This window comes from Bacillus rossius, chromosome 11, assembly GCF_032445375.1.
Source record: "Bacillus rossius redtenbacheri isolate Brsri chromosome 11, Brsri_v3, whole genome shotgun sequence".
In the NCBI taxonomy this organism is placed as follows: domain Eukaryota; kingdom Metazoa; phylum Arthropoda; class Insecta; order Phasmatodea; family Bacillidae; genus Bacillus; species Bacillus rossius.
Genome location: NC_086338.1, coordinates 25,033,141 through 25,058,238, shown reverse-complemented (window position 1 = coordinate 25,058,238; position 25,098 = coordinate 25,033,141). Strand labels below are relative to the sequence as shown.

Sequence of the window (25,098 nt, the reverse complement as noted above, 5' to 3'; positions counted from 1 at the left end):
TGGTTAGTTTTAGTTGGCTACATTTAAAATACTGTAAAATAGTGTGGATTGTAGAGAATTAACATTTGTTTGTGTTGTCAGCACTGGAATTTGATTGTTTGTTGTTGGAACGAGTGAGTAAAGAAAATGGTGGACATAAATGTGGGTATATTGTGTTATCAGGGTGTATTATTTAACCATTAATAATAAGTTCAACAGGTTATGGGCCCAGTAACTCAGTGAAACAGATAAACAGTCGGCTTGTTAATGTTGAAGTCGTGGCCAGTATTGTAAGCCGTAGTTGCGAAACAGTTTCGAGTGTGGACGAGCCTGAAAGCATGGCAACTAGTATCAGTACAACTTCATATCCACAGTTAAGAGACACCAATTTTAAAAACTGGAAATACTGTGTTCTGTGCCTATTGGACGAAAAGGGAATAAAGTGGATTGTGAATCAAGAAGTGGACAGATGCATGGCTGATTCGACCAAGAAAGAAGAGGCTGAAGCTGTAAACAGGCGATCTAAGAATATCATTATAAACTGCGTGAGTGATCGTCAACGGGCCTGCCAACTTCAAACAAAGTGTGTGACTCATGTCGTCAAGGAAAAGCGGAGAGACAACCATTTCCTCACGTCAAGGTACCAAGGTCTCACAGAATTGGAGAACTTCTGCATACTGATGTGGGGGGGGCCAGTAACTTCTCTAACAAAGGACAGCGAGAGGTACTATCAAACTATTATTGACGATTATTCACATTTTGTTGTTATGTACTTGCTTGCAAACAAATCGGAGGCAGGATAAAATTTGATAAAGTATATATACCAGATGAATTCTCAGCTTGGGAAAGGTTCTGTCAGTCGTGTGCGATATGACAATGGGGGTGAGTTCACATCCAATGAAATAAAATCCTTTTGTTCAGACAAAGGTGTGAGATTAGAGTACACAGCCTCGTATAGTCCACAGAGCAATGGAGTAAGTGAGAGGATGAACAAGACTCTACTTAACAAAGTTAGAAGCATGTCCGTCGAGACTAACTTGCCAACATTTCTGTGGGGCGAAGCAATCAGAACAGCTGCATACCAGATTAATAGGTCACCTACAACAGTGCTGAGTGGGGGGATTCCAGCTGGTGTGTATTATGGAAGGATTGATCTCTCTAAGTTAAGAATTTTTGGTGCATAGGCCTGGGCTGTCAAGTTTCCACAAACAGGGAAATTGGAATCAAGAGCAACACCTGTGAGGATGGTCGGATATATTCCGACTGGATTCCGGCTGTGGGACCCAGTAACAAATTGTGTAGGAGTGTCACGAGATGTTACATTTGATGAGACAGACATGGTTTTTCAGGAAGTAACTGTTGATCCTAACCAAATAGTTAGTATGGAAGAAACTGATGGATGTGAAGAAAATGTGGACCTGGATGAAAGTGAAGATTTTAGAGGATTTGACAATTCACAGAGAACGACTATGAGCAATCTACCAGAAAGTCAAAGGAGGACCACGTCAGTACCAAGAAGACTGGGTGAATATGAATTGTATAGTGCATATTGCTTGATGACTGGTGACCCAACTACGTTCTCTGAAGCAGTTGAAACAGGAAATGGCTGGAGAAAAGCAGTATAAGTCGAGCTTGATGCTCACAATAAATTCCATACCTGGTAACCTGCCAAGTTACCAGAGGGAGTTAAAGCTATTGACACAAAATGGATATTCCAGACAAAACAAAATAGACTCAAAAAGGCAAGATTGGTGGCACGTGGTTTTCAAGAAAATTGTGACTACGATGTGTATTTTCCAGTAGCAAAGATGACAAAGATCAGGGCATTGTTATTGTTTGCACTGCAAAAGAACTTTGAACTGAGGCAATTGGATATTCCCACTGCCTTCCTCAATGGAGAACTAAATCAAGACATTTACATTAAGAAACCAGAAGGGGTTGTATGTGATGCTGAAGTATTAAAACTGAAGAGAGCACTGTAAGGTCTTAAAGGATCTCCAAGATGTTGGAATCAGAGGTTTCACATATTTGCGACTAAGTCAGTATTGGAACGTTCTGCTAGTGATGCCTGTTTTTATCTCAAGAAAGACTTGCATTTAATTATGTTTGTAGATGATATTTTACTTGTTGGTACCACTGAAGAAATAGAGAAATCTGTACGTCACCTGAAAGATGAATTTAATGCCAAATATTTGGGAAAATTACATTAATTTTTGGGCATGGAAATTGTAAATGATGGGACAAAAATCACGATATCTCAGAGACATCTGATTGCAAATATCCTTCAGAAATTCAACATGGAAAAATGCAAGAGGATGCAAACACCAGTGCCACATGATGCAATCCCACACCCAACGGGAGAGAATGTGAATGTACCCTACAGGCAGTTTATTGGATGTTTAATGTATGTGTGTATGGTGAGTAGGCCGGATATTATGTTTGCAACATCATTTCTAAGCAGATTTCTTGATAGACCAACCAACTGTATATTGAACGCAGCAAAGTGAATTCTACGGTACCTGAGTATCACCAAAGACCATGGTTTAGTGTTTAAGAGAAATCAGCACGAGAATCTGGTGGCATACACGGATGCTGATTGGGCAGGAGATAAGCAAGACAGAAAATGTACCAGTGGATCAGCAGTGTTCTTCGCAGGAAACCTTGTGTCTTGGCAGTTTGCAAAACAGCAGACTGTAGCACTGTCGACCGCAGAGGCAGAGTTGTTGCAGCAACTCATACATGTGAAATTCTTCATCTTGATGGTCTACTGAAAAACAGCTCATCTAGTGACTCTGTGCCTGTGTTATATTGTGATAATCAAAGTGATACACATGATAAACAATCATGAAAACTCAAAAAGGTCAAAACACATTGATATCAGAGTAAATTTTATTAAAGATGTTGTGTCAAAGAATCAAATTGTTGTGGAGTATGTGAGATCGGAGGATAATGTCGCAGATATGTTCACAAAGGCATTGTCTGTACAAAAATTCATAATGTTTAGAAATATGCTATCTGATGTGCCCATTGATTGAAAGTTGTTATGTACTTCCTTCCTGTTTACTTAGAGGCTATTTAAAGTTATCTAAAATGTAAAAAAAAACTTAAAATGGAAGTGGGATGTAGAGAATTAACCTTTGTTTGTGTTGTCAGCACTGGAATTTGTTTGTTGTTGGAACGAGTAAAGAAAATGGCGGACATAAATGTGGGTATATTATGTTACCAGGGTGTATTATTTAACCATTAATAATAAGTTTAACATGGATGGTTGGTTAGGTTAGCTACATTTAGAATAGGTAATTCTTAGCCAACTGTTAACACTATTTCAATGTACCTAACCAAAACCAACTTAACATGCTGTCCATACTATTAAAATGGTTAACTACTTGAAATATTGCAATTACCTATTACAAAATCATTAGAAAAAATGTCAAGAACTAAAACAATACATTTTTCAATTTTTATTTTCTAAATGAGCCTCTCTTGTAAATAATTACAGTTAGTCCTTTGAGACAAAATAATAAACAAACTCATTTAAACGATCTTGAGCACCATATCAAACTTCATATTATTCTCGTTCCTCTCCTTCTTGTTCTGGAATTCTACTGCCCCATCATGGTTGTATTCATAGAGATCAAGTTATAGATCTTTTTCACTACGTCAAAGATTACCCAATACTGTGCAGTATTTCACAACATTTGCAGCAAATACTGGCTCTGTACACAAGTAATTTAAGCAAGGAAACTTCTCCTTCAAAATTCCTACTGCGTCTTCAATTAACCTTCGTGTACTTTTGGGTCTGCAATTGAATTGTATTTTAGCATCATTATGTGGATGTCTGCACACAGAGGGAATTAGCCGTTCTTCCAGTGGATATGCACTGTCACCTGGGATCACCACAGCGCACTGTTGCCAAGGACACGAGCATCGTGCACACTGCCTGGCCACCTTGCACTCGCATAACAGAACATCAAGTCGGGCTCACAAACAAACACAGTGTATCTACCTCACTTTCACGAGGTGAATCAATATTTGTCAGCAATCCAGCCACAGCAGTACACACGTGAGGGAATCCAGCATCTTTGTAGAATTGCTGTGTTACATTTATAATGTTTTCTGGGCACTTAACTGTTTCTTGAAATAAGACCTTATTTACAGAACTAACAACATTGTGTATGCTGCAGCAAACGGATGCTTTGGAAATTCCATGCATGTCACTTACTCACTGCATGATATTGACAACCACTTCCCAGCCAGTGTAATACTGCACACAACTGTTGTTTAGATGTCAGAGCACCGCTGTTCTTTTGTCTCATGCTGCAATCGCTGGCCTATTCTCTGCAGAAGAAATTATATTTTTTTACCACTCACACAGAATCATTCATTGAATTCATGTACTGACACTACTGATGTGAAATCATTATTTATTCTTGGCTCGAATGTTTTCACATTTACTTCTTCAGATTCACTAGAACTACGCTGAACATGACTTAACTAATGCATTAGAACACGAAACTGGTAATTTTACAAGTTTACCAAGACACAGAGCTTGGTAGATATTTTATTTACTTAACAACCAAACACTTGTAGATTGTAAACATTAATTTGTATTGTGAAACAAACTACTTGTAAACCCTTTAAAACTTACTTGTAAACTTGTGATATTCACTTGTAAATTACTAAGTCTTGTAAATATTGTTAAACAAGCCCCTGGCATTTGCCTGCCATAATTAATATGGTAATTTAACCATACAATTATCCTTTACCCCCAGATTGACTCAAGTAGTTTTTATAATCAGATAGTTACTGTGCCCAAGAAACAGTCTTGTCATGCACAGTAATATTATGCTGATAGTATATATAGCAGTTTACATTTATCAACCTGATGCATAATTAAAAAGTTCAGAAAATTATACATTAAATTTAAAAATTACTGATACGCACACCAGAATGTTTTATGAAATACAGCAGATGAATTTGTAAAAGCCCTCCTACTATTGATTAAACTCTGGTAAAGGCATGCACAGAAAGTGGACTACAAATAATGCAATAGTGGCCGTTGCCATTGTGCATAGCTCACACACTGAGATGAACACAATTGGTAGCCACAAATTTGGCACCAAGCACCATTTGTAGCCAATTAGGATGAGAATACCGCCGAGCTATTATAAGAATGAAGATGCTGGAAAAGGTGAAAAAAATTACACACAGAAATCAAGAACTTGTCACACATGATTTAACATTTATTTCATTATAACATCATTGCTAACATCCTAGATACGTCATAAGAGGATGTCTGCTTTCCAGGGTTTTTTTTTTCTTTAACATACTACTCATAAAAGCATCTGCCCAAATTACTTTTTAAAATATACATTCACAATTAATATTGTGAATTAAATTTACTGTTATTTTCACATTTTCTACTTTGGATACAACATGAATATAAGAAAATTAAAAAAAAACAAAAAAAAAACGTATATCTTCATAATATAAAATATAAAGATGTTGTTTTACAGCAAATCAATTGTTTTTAGTAATCCCAATACTTCAAACATAAATAAATAAGAGTAAATGTTTCATCGCCACTGATTACGTGAAAATAAAACATAACATCTAACAGGAAAAAACAATGAGAATGACAGAAACTTTACAATTCTAAAATGGATCACCTCAATTTTAATAGCTTGAATTATAATTAAATTATAACATTAATTATTTCAATTAATAAAAAAAAGATGATAAACATTTTCAAATACAACAAAAAAAATTATTTAATGATTAAAAAATTCAATGGACCTTACAATAAAAATATTCACCATACTTTCTCTGTTGTGAGATAACAGATAAGTGATTATAGCAATAATTATATTCTAGTCATTTTTGGTTTATCCAGAATTTAATCAAACTCTGTTACAAACAATTGTTTACAGTTACAAGTTATTTTGTTGATAATAAAACTACACTGATAAAATAAGTTTCAAATTTTAAGAGAAACTACTTGTATGTCTTTAAAAAATTATTCTTTTCATATCTCTGTATAAAAATTTTGTGATTACTTGTATGTACTGAGTACACATAAGTGACATACCAAAATTTTACACTGAAAACCCAATTCAATTACAATCCTGGCATTTTTCTAGAAAAGAGATTTTACAGATGACTGGCATTGAAATACATTTAAGTTTTTCTACTAATTTTATTTCAGAAGTTAATACCCTAATGAAGTGAAGGAATGATATGGGTTTGTACATTAAATGTGCATTTTTTATTGCATTAATACCATTTGTAATATATGGCAAATTTAGTGTTTGACATAAATGCAATATGTCCATAAATAAATGGACATACTGTTATAAGTATACTGTTTGTTATATATATGTATGTTATATATATACTGTTGTAAATTTTAAGAGTATAAACTGTAAGCATTGTAGTGTGTTGGTTCCAGGTCACAATTAAAGAGTAACTCAAACAGTTTTAGATAGCACATGCACGAGTTCTGCTTTGTTGTTTTCTCACTTGCAGCGCCACCTACGCAAAATGGTGATGCATAATGCATTTTGTGTCTGCAATTTCTTATGAGTGAATCTGTAATTTCAGTTCAACGTGCATTTCGTTCAAAGTTTAACTGTGATCTCTCATGTTGCAAAAACATCCGCAGATGGCATAGGCAATTCGAGACGACAGAGCACATTTTCGCTGGCCTCCACATTCACCTGACATAACGCAATGTGATTTTTTTTCCTTTAGTGCGTTATAAAATATTGTTTCTACGTTCCGTCGCTACCTAATGATTTTCCAGAGTTGAGACACAGAATTGAAGAGGCTATTGTTTCCATTACTACGGACTTTTTAACCAAAGTGTGGGATGACTTGGACTCAGGTTGGGCGTGTGTCACACAACTGTGCACATATTGAACATTTGTACGAAAAACTAGGTTAGTTTACCTTCAATTTCATGTATGATTTGTTGTTAATAGTCTAAATTAAACTCTTATTACATACCATTGAAACGAACATTCTTATATGGACATCTTTTATTTTAAAAGGGTTATAGTGAAGTGCTTCCACGGTTTAGGTCCAGTTTACAGTTCATCTAATATCATTGAAAAAAATTCTCAATTTCATCTTTTTTCTAAACCAGTTTGCTTCTTGTGATCATATCTACAAGTGTCAGCTTTTTTGTAGTATGTTTTGCCATAAGAGATTTGGTTCTGATTAGTTTCTAGATGTGTTCACAAGCTATTTCCTTTCTGATGAAAGTTTTACTACACTTGTAAGAAGGTAATTTTTTTATGATTAAATAATTATTATTTTCTATAGCATGAATACATTTTCTGAAACATGTTTTGTGTATTTTACGAAAAATCTTTATTTACAGAACAATCTTTGTGATTTTATTAATTTTTGAAACCTTTAATCAGACACTAATACTAATGGATTTTATAATTTGTCATAATATTAAAACCAGATTCAGTACATTTCAAATTCTTTTACATACTTTATAGGTGCTCACAAACTATGCCAGGTTGACTCAACCAGAGTAAAGGTTCACTCCACTCATTTGGAAACGTAATCCAAAATAGTTTACCTGCTTTCGAAATCTGGATTAGGTAACTTGATCATTTACTTAATCACATCATGTTTAACCCTGCATGAAGGTTAACTAAGTTGAGGGAAGCAGAAAAGTACACAAGAGCGAGAGAAAACGTAAACAACGAGAAACATATGTCAAGCAGAAGTAGTTTATTTGTTGTACGAGACCACAGTAAATATTGACATAGTAATAACCATAATGACAATACAAAATTAATTATCTGATAGAGGTTTGTAATAAAGAAAATATTGTTTATGATGGAAATAAAAAAGTATGCTTTTAAATCAACATAATATAATTTTATTTGCTGAAAACTGACTTCAAACTCTGTAGTTAAACAGATGTATGTAGCAAAAACTCATTCCCATTTAAGAACTACACCATTTAAAAATCTGTAAGAATGTTTACTAGTATGGAAACTAACAGTTAACCCATTATTATTGATTTAACTCCACATGATATACTGCAATAGCTTGACCTGACTTCAAACGGGATTGTTGTCAGCATAGTCAACAATATTTTTTTTCATGTGTCTGTTTGACGCATGAAGTTAGGAAATATCAGGAGATGGCATGCTGTGACGTGGTTGAAGCCACTTTTTAACATCGCAATTGCCAATTGTGCCACCCAAGATACAGGAACTCACATGATAAAATGCTTTATTCGTTCAATGCATGTCACCTTGAAATTTATATTTTGAATTCTGTATTTTGTAAGCTTACAAATGGAACACTTTGTAAATTGTTTGAAGTATGCACTGCAGTTGAAGAGAGTACAATAATATATGATATATTAGTTAACACGGAATAGCAATCATTAAATACACATGCATTCATTCCTAAAATAAATTATTAATGATTTGACATTATTTCTTTAACATTAATCATTTAAAGTAATAATTATTGGGTTAAATTTTCACTTACCAATAATGATACATTCCAAAGTATTAAGACTAACTAACATACCTCCATATTAAAAATATTATTATAGTAATATAATACACTTTTTTTAAAAATCTAAAAAACCTATTACATAATTTCACACTTATTAGGATACACTAGGACAGTGAATCAAAGTGACATACATTGGCTTTCTTGATCCATATACTCCTATAACTATATACTAGGGAAATTAAAAAAAAAATTTGATTCATATATAGTCTTCAGCAGATTCATAGCTACTGCATTTGGTAAAAATGGTAGGTACATCGGAATCATAATTATCTTTTACAAATTTGTTGAGTCAAAAAATAAACATAAGTTGACATTATCACCAAACACTACTGGGTTAAAATCACCCTTATTGCCATTTCACAAATTATTTTCACATCTCTTATCCTTATTTGAAGACAACTAAGATTCCAACGTAACACTACTTATGCACATCTTCACGACCTTCTTTCTTGAATGTTTTCTGGATGATTTCCTCTTCTAATCTCATATGTGGCTGTAGACCTATTTATTATTTTGTTTTAACAGATTTCATCAAAGTAGGCCTTCATTGGTTAAGATTACAACATTACAAAACAGAAAAGATTTTGCTCTGTTGTAAGTGACAGACGTGTAATGAAATAATTTTTCCATATAATTTTAGGTTGTCTGCAAACAGAAGGCCAGGAACAGAATAATTTAATACTGTAATTAAATCATCATACCTTACAACATGGAATTCTCTATTTCAATTGTTAATTTGAAACAAAGAAATGCCCATCTTTTATATAACTGGAGAATCATTTGAGATATTTGTCACTTAATCCTATATTAGACAATTTTTTTTAAGAACATGTGATTTTTACTGTGTCGAAGGCTTTTAATAAAAATCAAAATGCCATAATCCATCTGACCTCATGTTATCACATCAGAATAAATAGGATTAATGAATGTTGTTAAATTAGTAATAGTTGTTTAACCAATTCTGAAATGGTGTTGGTAATCAAAGAGTCTATTTATTTTGGTTGAAATCAAGATCCTTTAATATTACTTTGTTAAAAAGCTTAGCAAACCTATTTAGAAGATATTTGGGCTTATAATTCAAAACATATAATTAGCTACCTTTCTTATGAATAGCAATGACCTTGGCTATCTTCCATTAATTGTGGTAAACACAGCTGTCATTAGGTACTGCTGATAAAGATAAATTGTAGGAGGGGAACAAGCACCAGAGAGCATCCTTTTATTTTGAAATCTGGAATACCATCTTGACCTGTTGACAGCGTAGATTTAAAGGATTTGATTCCCCAAAGTAGGTACAATACTTAATAATAGTAGACATAGGAATGGAATAATCAGTAGTATTACATATTGTTAGAAGGAAATATATACAGACTAGAAAAATAGTTTGCACAACTGTTTGCAATACATAATGGATAATGACATTGAGAAACTGTTGCTGTTTATATTTTCTCTCTCATTTTTTCCCCGTAGCCCCAAAAATTTTTAAAACTACGTTTAATTTTGTTATTTAGATTTTGCAGCCAAAATTTTTACCTCATGAAATTAGAGACTTAGCCTCTTTACAATCTTGTGAAAACAAAGGATAGTTGTACGAGTTCATTTTCTTATGCATAATTTATGATTTTTTTTATTTTTTATTTTATTTTAATGTTTGAATAAGTTAGGCCTACTTAGGGTACCAGTGTTGGTAGCTTTATGCAGGGGCGTAGCCAGGGGGGGGGGTTTTAGGGGTTGAAAACCCCCCCTTAGCACCAAATCTTTAATTAATTTCTTATTCAGCACTCAAACAAATTTCATATTAAAATTAATAAAATATTTACCATTACAATATTTAAATTTAAGTACCGAAAACTGCTAAAATAGCACTATTTTACACCTTAAAATCCAAATTTTCCAGGGGGGTGGGACCCCCGGACACCCCGCTTTAATACAGGGGAGGGGAGGGCGGGCATGCTTCTTAACACCCCCCATATACAAATCCTGGCTACGCCACTGGCTTTATGTAGTTTTCAAAGTAACCGAGACGTAACTTTTGATATATTTATTCACTGTAGAAGTTAATGTGTGATCAACCATGATATTAACATCACTGATATTACATAATTTAATTGGACCAGTCTTGCTCTTTGATAGCATTATATAGATAATCACCATTCCTATAGTTTATAAAAGGTAACAAAATATTTATTTCCTGATTAATATATTAAGTTTAATATTAAACATAAGGGCTGGATAGAGTATGTTTTCTTTAGCCAATTGATCCAGTGTTCTACAGATGGTACAGTGTTATAAATTAGACTAACAGAGGTCCAAAAGGTTATCAGATGCCTGAAACTAGTTATATTATGGATGGAGTCTACATTGTTAATGTTTTGGCCAGTGTCACTGACTACTTGGCATCTGCGGTCATGCACATCAGCGTAGTTGACTGTGTTTGATGTTTCTGCAACCGGTCTGGGCTGCTCAGAGCTCTCTGAGACTTCCTGAAGCTAAACATTGAATGAGTAGTATTGCATAACATTTTTTGTTTACTACATTACTTGATTATGACATATTCATTTAAGGATGGATTAACTTTAAATACCTACCTATGCTTCCTCAAATAATATAACATTGATTACTAGAGAGAACTAGAACCCTAATACCTTGCTTTTGATCACTAGTAAATGTATGCTGGTTTTTTGTTGAATACATTTAAAGTTATGATAACCTATTTTCATTATCATAGTGTTCATGTTTTTTTCATTCATATGTGTTTGACGTATTTTGTGAATTGTTTACTTTGTTTACCTGGAGATATTTAAATTAATAATCAAGTATTTTAAGTTTGTTGGTTAGGTTACATGTGTTTGATGCACTGATTTTTTTTTACTTCATTTTACTATACCTATTTGATACTTTTTCATACATTCTCTGGAAATTAGTTACGGTACTATAACATTATTAAACCATTTTTTTTATAAGGTCAGAAGCATGGGTACTTTGATGTGGAGAGTTTCTCTAGAGATTAATTCTATAGTTAATTAGGATAAACCATGACCATATATTATCTCATAACAGATACACCTGTGGAAAAATGTACAATTTACATTACTCATAGCTCGTAGTATTATTGAAACAAATCAATTTTTTCTGTAAGAATTTACTGACAAAACATGCAGAACAGAAACATTTTACACCTAGTACTCCAAAAAACATAATTTATAATGTTTGAACTTTTAAACTTCAAAAAAGATTAAATTAAAAACATTATTTTCACTACCTTTCATGGGAATTGTATGAAAATTTTAAATATGAGTTTATGTATATTTGACAATAGTTTTTAAGGAATTAATTTAATTATCATCCCAATTGTTTACTTGAAGTTCAGATATCCAAGAGGTGTTCTCACACCACTTGCCATTTTCCACCCTTACCATGTTGATGCATGGGCTCCCTCCCTTTACCATCAGACACACCACGTCCATTCCCAGATAAACAGGATCTCCTGCCAACCACAGAGAACATTCAATAGTAGCAAACGGCTGTCGCACTAACATGCAGGGAGATAAATGTTTAACTTTCTTTGGTTTTAGCTAGACCTCATAGTAAAAACAAACATGTTACAACTTTTTTTTTTTAGTTTTGCAGGATAAAATATTATTTTGTGGGAATAAAGAGCAAAGCTTTTAAAATACACCATGAATTGCAGGGTAATACTGTCACTGCAGAAACATAATTATTTTGTGATTACTTAGAGAATAATTATTCTTAAGATTTTAAATTGTTAGTAGTGCAATCAATAATCCCAAACTGTCAGGCAAAGGCCCAACTGTTTAATTCTGGGAATTCCACATTTTGTTGATGGCTCTATCATGAAGCGCCATTCCCCCACGTTCCTCTACTACAATTACATTTTTTATCATTATATTTCACTAGGAAACTTCAAATAAACGGTACGATACTATCACAAGTTATTTGTGGTTAGGTTTCTCAAAATGTATATTTACTTACATATTTCACTTAAATACGCATTATATACAGTTATTATCACCACCTCGCATGCACAACCACCATTTTATAACTTTACTCAGGGTGCCAGTATAATAAAATGGCGCGAGCTGTACACAGAATAAATGTACTTCCACCGCTGAAGGTGCTTATCAGTACAACGCCTATGATAACATCCTTCAAAATGGATGCCGATTTGATAAATAGACTATTTCTAACACGCCCGCTAACATTACACGCTTAAGATGTGTAGGGGAAAATAAATTTCTTATAAACTTCATAAGCGCATGTTATGTGAAATAGAAAGTAGTTTTAATACGTGCGATAACTACCCAAAGGTAAGTATACTCACATGCGTGCAAACGCGGTAAGCTCTTCATGGATAACACAAACAACTACCTAAGTAGGAACATTTCCCGCGTAGTTTAATCCACCATACTATCGATGGTACAACACACTTCGATAGATCATAACTAACTAAATTAAATTTATGTTAACTGTTAAACAAGAATCACGATCACCTGAAGCACCCAAAGTAAAGCCTACATCATACGATGGACGTTTTCATGCAGATTGTGATAAAATATTTCATGGAGACTTTTATATGGCATTGCATGCAGGCTGCAGTAGACATTTCTATGGAAAAAGCTACCACACTGAAAACACTGGTGTGGGACCTGTAGGACTAGCTAATCGTATGTGAGGCGTAGCTATAAGCAAACTCTAAAATATGTATTCTACTCTAAGAAAATTAATTCATGATACGATACTTTACTCAACAGCATAGTTAAAGAAACCATCTCAAATTAATTTATTGGGGAAATAAGTATTTGACATCAATAAAGACAGAAATATTTACAAAATAGTATTACAGATTCATGTACTTCGGTATTTAAAACACTCGGATCACTAAAAAAGACACTATATTTAAGTCTAATGTTCTGCCTATTTAGCTCAAACTCATACTTATCACATATTTGTGTAACCAAGGGGAGAATTAATTTGGTGAAGTATTGTTGATTAAAAGAGTAATTTATGAATTTGTACATTTGTAAATTATTTCAAAATAGAAACATTAAATAGAACACATTTTCGGCAAATATTTCGGGAGAAAATGATAATTATGTAGAGTAGCAGCTTCTGGGAAACAATCTACACATGTATCCAACAATCTTTCTTTCTTATGCAGCTATTCTTTTCTGTCAGATTGTTTTTTTTTATTGGATTGCATTTTTTCAAGGATTTTTTCTATAAATGTCTACCACCTTAACGGCAATAATGAACAGTGGAAAAGATAACCTTTATTTTATCACGATTGGGTGTGTGTGTGTGTGTGTGTATATATATATATATATATATATATATATATATATATATATAAGGAGAGAGAGAGAGAGATAAGAGTCATTTGAGGTGCATTTCATTTCCCGAGTAGGTATATGTAGCCTACATTATTACCAATAAATGTGCATACAAAGAGCGACCTCTAGTTCTGATGCAATTAAATACATGAGAAATGTTTTGCGATATTTTTGTGTAAAAACGAATTCGACCATATGAAAGCGACATAATATAACTAACCATTATTACAATATTCACAAAATACAATTGGCAAATATGTGTCAAAATTCTATACAGCAAAAATGTTCACATTTTCAAAGTAAAAAAATGTTAAGTATGTATAGAAAAGAGCGAAATTGTGGAAATTTTTACTTCTGGTGATTTTATTAAAATTTAAGATATCGACTTTACCAGTCACAGAATTATATGTTATATCATTGAACTCTATCTAAGAAGTGTTAAGGCGTAATTACAATAGCCCATCGCCTCCGTCCGTCTGAAAATTTTCAGCTGTCAAATCCACGCAGATAGTCAAACGCTTTACATTACTTTAGCCATCTGTCAAAATATTATCCCAAGTAAGTGCTACCAACAATCAGTGTATTTCTTTCAGGTAATTATTTTGATGTTTTTTTACTTTTTACATCGTGTTTTTGTATGTATTGAATTAGCATATCCTCGGAAAAACTTAGAATCGTGATTGATTAGTTTATAACCGAGTATTAAGAACGTTATTATACATAACATCTGAACGACCTAATACAAACACCAAAAGCACAGAACAAGGAGGGACCAAAAGGCCCGATTCTAGTGACAATAAACTTCCGCAGCTAATACCATAGATATAATCCATTCGTCAAAAGTATGAGTTTGCCAAATTTTTGATGGGCCGATGGATTAAATTTCTTCAGCCTGCAGGTCACGTGACCGATAGACAGACAGACGGAAGCGACGTGCTATTGTAATTCTGGCTTTAGTTGATTTACTAGCTATTTCTCATGAACACACGAACTTTAAGTTTGTAATGACATTCGTGCTATACCTAATTTTTAAATGCATAGGTAATATAGCACATGTTTTTAATTTTGTTTTTTAATAAGTCTAGCTGCAGCACCGCTACTTCCTGCAACTGGCTGCAAATGCCGAGCCTTTCCGAAGTTGGCCGATCGGGAGCGCCTACCCCCTGGAAGTTTTTTATTTTTACGCGCGCGTTTTTTCTCTCCAGTATAAAAAAGCCACACAGACTGTTTAGTGGATGGTTGGTTATATTAGGTAAGTATAGCTACATTAAAAATACTGTAAAATCATTTTATGGTTGCTTAGCAAATAACTTTTTAATATGTAGCTATCCAGCGCTAGGAAACCGTTTACATTATTTCACAGTATCTTTAATGTAGCTATCCTAACCAAATCAACCATCCACAATGTTTTAAAGTATTTATAATGTAGCTAACCTAACCTAATTGACCATTAGTTATCATGTCCTTACCGTTGCGTAAATTTGCAAGGGAATATAGGGCGTCCCGAGAATATTTGTGGAAGACAAAGACTTCCTAGATTTTATACGGTATAAAAAATATACAAATCCACGAAGTACGTTTCTTCAATTAGGTATTTTCTACTAAAAATAATTACAAATAAATACTGTTGCCTTGTTAATGGTCTTTCCTTTAAACAACACCTTCATATTTATTTACAATTTAAAAAAAAACCGAAGATGTACGATCGGACGTTTTGCTCTCTCGTCAGTGAAAAGAAGGCTTCCCGTTGCGGGATCGCGCCACCGGCCCCGGAACGAGCGTGAGCGGTGCGGCATTTGCAGCCAGTTGCAGGAAGTAGCGGTGCTGCCGCTAGACTCTTGTTTTTTATTCCTCTTTGGGTATAACATCAAATAAATTTCAACCAAATATAACATACGACTCGGCGATGGGCCTATCTACAATATCGCATAATGTAGTTTTTATTTAAATATAAATCACATGTTATGAAATAACATGCTCTTCAAAATGGTGAAAGAGTCGGGATAGTATGGGGGGGGGGGGGGGAGCCTACAGTTATCTGAGATCCGCGTAGGCTCCGAAGTTCACCGAAGTTTGTACAAAAAACAAAAATAATAATAAGCATGAGGCCAGATTCAGTAATAATAGAGTCATTTTCAGCTTTAGTTCTGTTATGAATTACCTACGTAGTTTGTAGAGGTAGCGAAAGAAAAAATACAGACACTATCTGGTTATATAGATACATACTGAAGGAGTAGGCTATAGGCCTATACGTAATAACCTTTGTGATGAATTAGAAAAAAAAAGGTCATTCGTATTCACTGTACGTCACATTTCGTATAAAAATTGGATTTGATTGGCTGCTATAATTAGACACAAGCCTAGTGGCAAGTAGCAGTCGCCCTAATTTTCTCTCTCTTCTCCTGAATTAAGCTACTCTTTTACAATATACATACACTCATCAACTGAGAAATCCCATTCCCTTATTGCTCTCACTACCTTCTAGTTTTTACACATTTACATTCTTCCTCTCCCTTGAAATTTTTAATTGATTTCACTCTCATATTTCTAGGCTCCCCCCTCCACAAAACAAGTTGCTTCAATACTACCATCAATGTTGACCTGCTCAACTCATTACTTGATACACTTTAACTAATCTTTTCACGGACTTCTTCTTTTATAATCTCTCACCCCATTTTCTTTGTCAGCAGGGGGTTACGAAGGTGATAGGATGGGGGTTACATTTCTCCTCCCCCCCAAATGCAAAATTCTAAAAATATCTATCAGTTACACCAACAAAAGGATAGAATTTGAAAGCAAGCAGCGGGTGAAGTGTTTATAACCCCCCCCCCCCCCCCAAATGAAATTCTGTGTAAGCTACTGTTTATCAACTCTTTTGGACTATTAAAAACCACATATTTTCATTGCTATCAATTCTCCTCCACTTTCGCTTCACCCACCTAGCTGCTCTCCTCTGTACCCCCTCTAGTTTCCTCTCAAGTACTGCCAAACAGGGATCCCATACTGCTGCAGCAGCTAATATTGCTATAAGCCTTATCTTTTAAGTTGCTTTATACTGCTGCTGTCCCTTTCAAGTAGGTACCCATCTAAGCAGTTTAGTAATTTAGTTAAAACAGTTGCTTCATTAAAATACTGTAATATTGTTTCAACAGTTGTTTCGTCACATAAAAAAAAAAAAGGTTGATAATGTATTTTAAGTTATGTAAATAAAAATAATACTGTAAAATTGTGTGTATGACTGCTTGTTTTGTTCAGTTAGTGACATTGGAAATATTTGACTGCATTTTTTAAGACAAGTAGAACCAAGCACTACACATGAGTGGTAGATTCAAAAGCTTCTTCCCCCAAGAATGAATATTATTTTTAATTTGGAGGGTATATTTGTGTGACATGCCCTGGATTCAATGACAATGTCCTAGGTACTACGGACAGAGGCGCAGAGAACACGGATGTCTCAGGGCATGACAGGTTTGTGGTGCCTTATTCCTTACCTGGGCATCAGGAAGGTCTGTCGTGCATGCGGCCGGAAGGCAAGCTCAGAGTTCAAAGGCCACTGTCTGTTCACCGTGACTCATCAGTTCTCCACGGGTTTCATTACCATGCTTGGCAACTAATTATGTTGGCACTTGTCCATGGTCTTAGGGGTATCTATGAGACAGTGGCAAACCACTGGGTAGGGAGATGTACAGGATACACGTTTACTTTTTTTTTCATCTTAAGATGCATGAAAGAACTAAATTTCAGTATTTGTGTTCATAAATGTGTACATATTTTTAAGCCAACGTATGTGTTCAGGTTTTGTAACTGCAACCCCCTTTGTACAATAGTCCATCCCAAAGTCTTCCTGAAGCTGCCTGTAGGTAGTATTCAAGGATTACCAATTTTCGTGACTTGGAATATATGTATATGTCTAATGAAAGTAAATTGAACTTAAGGCTCATTGTCATCAAGGTCATTATAGACAATGAAGAGTGATGGTGTGCTAATAGAGGATTGGTGGAATGAATGGTTAAAATTGTACAATCAAAAACAAGTATTTTCCTCAAAGAATGTCTTGAAGGATACTTGATAGTTCCTCCATGTTACCTATCTTCAGGAAATTAATACAGTAACAAAGGCAACTGTAAGGAAAATTAAGGCCATGCACATTATGCTGTCCTTGCACAGAAAGCGAAAGAAACATTTCTCCATGTCAACAAAATTGTAGTTCTAACAGTATTCTTTTCACTACCTACAAAACATCCTTGGCTACTCATCCACACAGATGCTCCATGCCTTCAAAATAGAGCACAGCCTTTGACCTCATTACCTTTCTTAGAAAAAACCTTTTGCACTCACACTTGTCATATATGACTGTTAATGTTTTATTTTATGGTAATGTAATTTTGTTTTAAGGTTTTGTAGGTACTAACAACTTTATTATTTTTATTTTAGACAATACTTAATTTCCCCCAAATGTCAGAAGGCTTAGTGGAAGATTGCTTACAAAAATACAATTTTTCTAGAAGGTATTTGAACCAGTGACCATATGTTTACAAGTGACCCTGACATCTATGACTTTAGTACTAGCTTTACTGAGGTTGCAAAAGAGTACCTACCTAATTAGAGTTATATGTTAAACCTGTAATTTAGTTTGGCTATTATTAATATTATTTTTAAATGATGTTCTTATGTTTGAGACACTATGTAAATGCTACTGATTTATGTACAGGAGAAATACTGTATCATAAATAATTTTAATGTAACTTACTTAATGTTTTCAATACAAAGGGTTGTTAGTTATTAACTTCCAGTGAAATGATTTCAACATCAGCAGGAGTGTGGGCACCTTCAATAAAAATTAGGTACTCCAAATACACATAATTGTAGAGTTCATCCAATGTACAGTTGTTCTCTAGCTCACAACTGCAAATGCTACTGTATCCTGGCAAGGCACATGAAACATCAATAATGGTGGTCTACTCTGTGCTGTCTCCATGGAATAAGAAAAAAATTGTGCAACAAATAGTAAATAAGATTCTGGTAGCCATTATTGTAGCAGGTTTAGATTTGTGACAAAGATTTATGATAAGCAAAAAATTCAATCCAAGTGGTTCAGGCCTAGTGATCTAAGTATCTGTATAACCACATTACTGAAAAATAACTTTTTACCCTCCTTAACTCCTACAATCATGCTGTATAATCATGTTGCAATAATACTGAAACAGTGGTGTTAGCATTAATATATTTTATGATTGTGCCTATATTTACTCAGAAAAATATTTTATTTCTGCATGATGCAAATTCTGTTCACATATTTTAAATAATCATTTTTAACATATCCCTGACTTTCCAGATATGAACACCCTGACAAAGCCAAAAAAATGGTTTCAATAAAGATAATTTTGCTGGACCGTGGAAAAAAAACTTTATTTAAAAAATGATAGTTATATTCATAAGGCAGACTAATCTGTTAGTTGGGTATCAGTCTGATAGCAAAGAGGTTTCACTGTACAGTGGCGGATTTAGAGGGGGTGTACGGGGACACAACCCCCCCCCCCCCCCCCCCAACTCACCCAGAAGGGTAAAATAGGCACTGTAATATGACTTCTGAAGTAATAAACAAGTATCATACTAGGTTTTCAGACTAGGTACATGCTGTTAAAATATCAATTTTTCAATTTGTTTAAGAAAACATGTTTGTTTTTCCTAGTAAATTTTTAACTCTGTCACATCGCAAACACTACAGACCAGACTGCATCTAACAAACCACAATAAACTTTATCATGTTTCCCACATTTTTGACTAATCAATAGGCATTGATCTTCCTGTGATGTGCATTGAGAAAGATACTTCGGCGATTTTGACCAATCGATGCGAGCAATAGACGAAAAATTATTGTAACTTCCATGGCGCGCTGTGATTATACCTAGCTATAATCAGGTAAGGTTCCAACATTGCAAGTAAAGACACAGAAAGTTTTAGAAGAGGCTCAAAAGGAAATCCAGCTATTAGAGATGAAATCTCTTCAGTTACCAAGCAACAGCTTTAAAATTCTATAAATGATGATTTTGTTTAACTACTATCACAAATTTTTATTTTTATTGATGTATGGCAGGGGCGAATATTCCATGGAACCAAGGGAACCATTGGTTCCCTACTGCTGACAAATAAATAAAATAAATATATTACTACTTGTCTATTATCGTAAATAATTCAACTTGTATTTTTTGAACAGCTCGCCGTAACAATTTGTGTAGGCGCGATCGCGCGTTGAACCTCTTCAGCTATAGCTTTATCTCTCTCACGCCTCTCTTTCTCTCTCTGCCTTCCCCGCTTCCACATCCTCTCCCCCCCCCCCCTCCCTGGAGCTTCCATTGCCTTCTGCGCCTTCATTGGTTGCCGACTCCTTATCGGATCTCTCCGCCTTCGCCTTCGGGTGTTTCCGTGAGCACTCGGCTTCGGCCACCGACCTGGGGAACCAAGCCAGACGGTTGGTTCCATCGCGTGCCGTGTGGCGTATTCTCTAAATAAATTGTGTGCTTAGCGTTGCGTAAAATAACTCGCCTAACAACCTGAAAGCAGATTTACTGCGGTAAGAATACGTACATTATAATACTTCATTACGTCCCAAGTTTTTGGTAAAGAGTTTCGTCAAATTCAAAAGTGGCCACATAGCTACAGCATTGCGGTAGGCTTGGCCAAGGGAACCAACAGTCTATTCTGCGGGCCCTGGCCATGGAGGAGAATTCAAGGGGAGTGCGGAGGGATGAAGCTGTCGCAGGAGGGGAGGGAGCGGCAGGAAACAGACGCGCTTGTGACTGCGTGGTAGAACATTTAGTTGTTTCATCTTTTGGTGCTAAAAGTTTCGAACAAAAACGAGTTTTAATTTTGCAAGGTAGACCCACGCCAGACATGTCGTGTATGGTAACAAATGCTAAATCAAGCGGTGTGCAGTGCAAAAGACACTTCAAATCTAATTTTTACAGTTCGCACAAATGGCTTACTGCTTGTAAACAAACTTTAAAACTGTACTGTTGGCCTTGTTTAATGTTTACTAATGAGAAAGGAGTTTGGAATAAGAACGGTTTTAGTGACATGAACAATTTTCATAAAGCAGCTCACAGACATGAACTCTCGCAGACACATTTATCAGCCGTCTGTAAGTTAAAGATGTTTGGATTCAGTCGTGTTGATCTGGATCTAAACGAACAACTCCGCGCTGATGTCAAAAAACACAATGAGGCTGTGGACCGAAACAGAGAAGTTTTGAAACGTTTGATTGATGTCACTATGTTTCTCGGGCGACAAGAGCTTGCGTTCCGAGGTCACGATGAAAAAGAATGTTCCTCAAACCGCGGTAATTACATAGAATTAGTGAATAGAAAGTATTGCCGAAGCGATTGTAACGGAAATTAAAACACAAGTTAGTCAGACTCCTTTTGTAGCACTAATCCTTGACGAAACGACTGATGTTGCCAACATGTCGCAGCTTGCATCTGTACTGCGGTATGTAACGAACGAGGGTAACATCGAAGAGAGATTCCTCGGTTTTACAAACGTTAGTTCTAACAGATCAGCAAAAGCACTGGCAGAGCACGTTTTTAAGTTAGTAGATGAGTATAACTGTGGCGAAAAATTGGTATCTCAAACATACGATGGAGCTGCTGTTATGGTTGGTCATCTGAATGGGCTACAAAAATTAGTGAGAGAAAAATATGAAAATGCTATATTCATTCATTGTTGTGCGCATAGACTCAATCTTGTGCTTTCGCAATCACTCAACAACATTACTGATTGTAAGATATTTTTCAAAACATTAAGTGGGTTTGCCTCATTCTTCACTCATTCTACCAAACAAACACAGGCATTAGACAAATTTGTGAGCAAACGATTTCCCAAAGTATGTCCTACAAGGTGGAATTATAATTCCCGCTTAGTTCATACGATTTTTGAAAACAAATCAGATCTGATAAGCCTTTTCGAAAACATAACCGAAAGTCCTGATGAATGGGATAATGAAACCTACATTGCTGCGCGTGGCTTCCTAGCTGCATTAAAAGAATTCAATTTTAATTTTATGTTACATGTGTTTTCTGATTTATTTTCCATCACAGATGCATTGTTTCAGATAATTCAAGCAAAAACTTTCGACATTAGCTATTGCCTTCAAAAACTCAAAGAAACAGAACAATTAATTTCTGAGAAGAGAAATACATTCAGTTCAACAATTTGGTCCGTCTTCAAATATGACCGACCCACTAAGAAACGGCGTACATCTGAGGAAAATGATCCAGAAGCTAGCTAGAGAAAACTTTATTTTGAAATTATTGATAATATTCTAGTACAGCTTGTTACACGATTCAGCTCACTCGAAAATTTGAAGTTCCTGGGTCTAATGGATCCAAATAAAAACGAGGAAAATGCAAAAATATTTCCCGAGGAAGCATCCGCCTCTTTAAAATCTTCTTATGGCAACTACTTCGATTTACCTCGTTTAAGGAGTGAATTAATTGCAAAATTCAGTTTAGCAGAGTTTAAATCAAAATAAATTTATGAGATACTGCAGGTATTGAAAAAGTCGGGTTTAAGTGTTGACGGTTTTCCTGAGCTGTATAAATTGTGTTCGTTAGTAGCTACAATTCCAGCAACAAGTGCATCTGTCGAGCGCTCGTTTTCCTACTGAAACGAATTAAGACCTACATCAGAAACACCCAGAAACAAGAAAGACTGTCAAATCTTGGACTCATTTCAATCGAACATAAATTATTGTTTTCCCTGAAACAAAGTAAAACTTTCTACAGTGATGTAATTGACAATTTTGTTCGCAAGACACGACGACTAGACTTGGTTTACAAATAACTAAGTAGCAGCCCACCTCAGCAATTCCCCAGATGTGAATATTACCGGACAATGTTGCTGGTCAGCAAGTTTACTCAAGATCTCCTATATTCCCTGCTCTTGCATTCCAGTGCTGCTCCACCCCACCTCATTCACCTGCATCAGTTCTCAAGACCACAAATGTTAAGCGCCGCCCAAATCTCTCCACTCCACCAATAATGTCTACAAGCTGACAAGATGGTGAGTAGGAAATTTCCTCAATTACAGAGCTTTCTTCAATATTTTAGTTTCAAAATTGTTATGTACGCACAGATTTGTTATCATTTTGGCAGTATATATTGAGATTTTTTAAGACTAACTTGTATGTATTCATTGCTTAAGCGAAATAGCCTAACAAAAGGACCATACATGCTCAAGCTTGAAAGTGAGAGTTAAGATTATTAAATTCTGTGTGACTTTAACATGTACCAGTATTGCATTGACTACCAAAATCATAATTTCGTGAATTTTTATATATGCTGGTGATGTGTTTACGAGTGTATCTTTCACTGTTTCACTGATTACAAAATCTTGCTTCGTGTAACGACGATTGCTCAAGTTTTAGTCGTACCAGCTTTTTAATTTTCTTATAATATAGGAAATGTTGACTTAACATTTTGTAGAGAAACTCTTAGGCCTGGCTTTCATCGACACTTAAAATTGTTTTGCTGCGGAAGCCGCCTTATTAGTCGCGGCAAAAAAAAAAAATAGATGAAAAACATACTAATAGACTCATTGGTCGGTGGTGAATGGGAGGTGGGAGGGCTGTTTAAAGGTACAATTCATCGCTTTTACTTAAGTATTTTCCAAACTATGAGTTTTAGCAAAAAAAAATTTTGATACAAAATTAGAGAGCATAATCTTTCCTACAAAAGAGATACGTTAAACTGCTTAAATAGCACCAATTTGCACCTTAAAATCAAATTTTTCCGGGCGGACCCCCCCCCCCCCCCCCCTCTGGAATAGGGGGTGACAGTGAACATACTTGGTTCCCCCACTTTGAAATTCACCCTTCGCCACTGATGTATGGGGTTGTCTGTAAAGACTTGTTGCATTGTATATGTTACATATACTGTACTTTCTACTAAAATTATATCTCTTTGCTAATTTAAACTTGCCAAATAGCAACTTTACCATTACTTCTTCGAAAAGTGTAATTACTTTTTAAATTTGATTTTTTTTATAGCTGTTGTTTCATCAACTGTGGGCAGTGGCGTAGCCAGGATTTGTGTATGGGGGGTGTTAAGAAGCATGGCCCCCCCTCCCCCGTATTAAAGCGGGGGGGGTCTGGGGGTCTTCCCCCGGGAAAATTTGGATTTTAAGGTGTAAAATAGTGCTATTTTAGCAGTTTTCGGTACTTAAATTTAAATATTGTAATGGTAAAAATGTTATTAATTTTAATATGAAATTTGTTTGAGTTATCATTAAGAAATTAATTAAAGATTTGGTGCTAAGGGGGGGGGAGGGGGGTGTTTGAACCCCTAAACCTCCCCCCTGGCTTCGCCCCTGACTGTGGGCCTACATATATGAATATTAATAATTCATATTTTGGTACATTTTTAACAGTTATTAATTAATTTATTATACTTGAAGTATAAATGCATAGAGTTAAACCAGTCATGAAAAAGAGTACTTAAACTAACTTAAGAGATACAATTTCTGAAATGACATATTTTATACTAATTATTATAGTCCTGCTGCAGATATGGTGGAACAAAATTGCAGTTTATGAACTTTCCAAAATAAGTTAACAAGTATGATTACAATCATATTTAATGTTCTGGAAAATCTGGTAAAGTCAGGGAATTTCATATTCATAAATGTGTAGCAATACTACACACACACACACAAAAGTTAACATTGAAAAATATCCTTCAAAAACCACACATTAAAATATTGTGGAGAGTATTTTTTTTTTGGATATCCTCATATTTTATAATTAATAAATTTATTTCTTAATATGACTCTCAGTACAATACAAATAGCAGTTTGAAAATTTGAATGGGCCATCATTGGGGTTGATGGAAAGATAAAGTTCATTTCTTCATATGCCTGCAACAAAAATAAATTAAATAATACTGACTATACATGAAAAGTTTATTTGGTACTAGACAAAAATGCTTCACATAACAGAATGTTGACAAACATGTCAAATACTGTTTTAGATTGATAATTAGATACCTTCAATATTTTTGCTGAGCTACCAGTTATCTACTTGATTGACAATCAACTATTCTTTCATATTCATAACAGTTAGTCTCAAATAATTTTTAACATCTATTCAACAATAGGGGAAAAATTATAATTCAGCAAGAAAGGTTCTGGTGTATGATGACATTCTTTCAATGGCAAAATACAA

The 25,098-nt window shown here is 34.8% G+C and overlaps 1 protein-coding gene across 6 annotated transcripts in view; it reads right to left on the bottom strand.

Moving 5' to 3' along the window:
- Positions 1–12,987, bottom strand: part of LOC134536701 (uncharacterized) — a 55,750-nt gene extending 42,763 nt beyond the window's left edge. The window contains exons 1-2 of one of the 6 annotated variants that reach the window (XM_063376564.1): positions 12,872–12,987; positions 11,946–12,016 (exon numbers count right to left, since the gene is read on the bottom strand). The gene's annotated coding sequence lies outside the window, so the exon portion shown is untranslated. Of the gene's footprint in view, positions 1–11,945; positions 12,017–12,522 lie in introns of all 6 variants that reach the window. The other 5 variants (XM_063376567.1, XM_063376565.1, XM_063376566.1 and 2 more) reach the window with 5 other exon arrangements.
- Between the last annotated feature and the right edge of the window lie 12,111 nt (positions 12,988–25,098).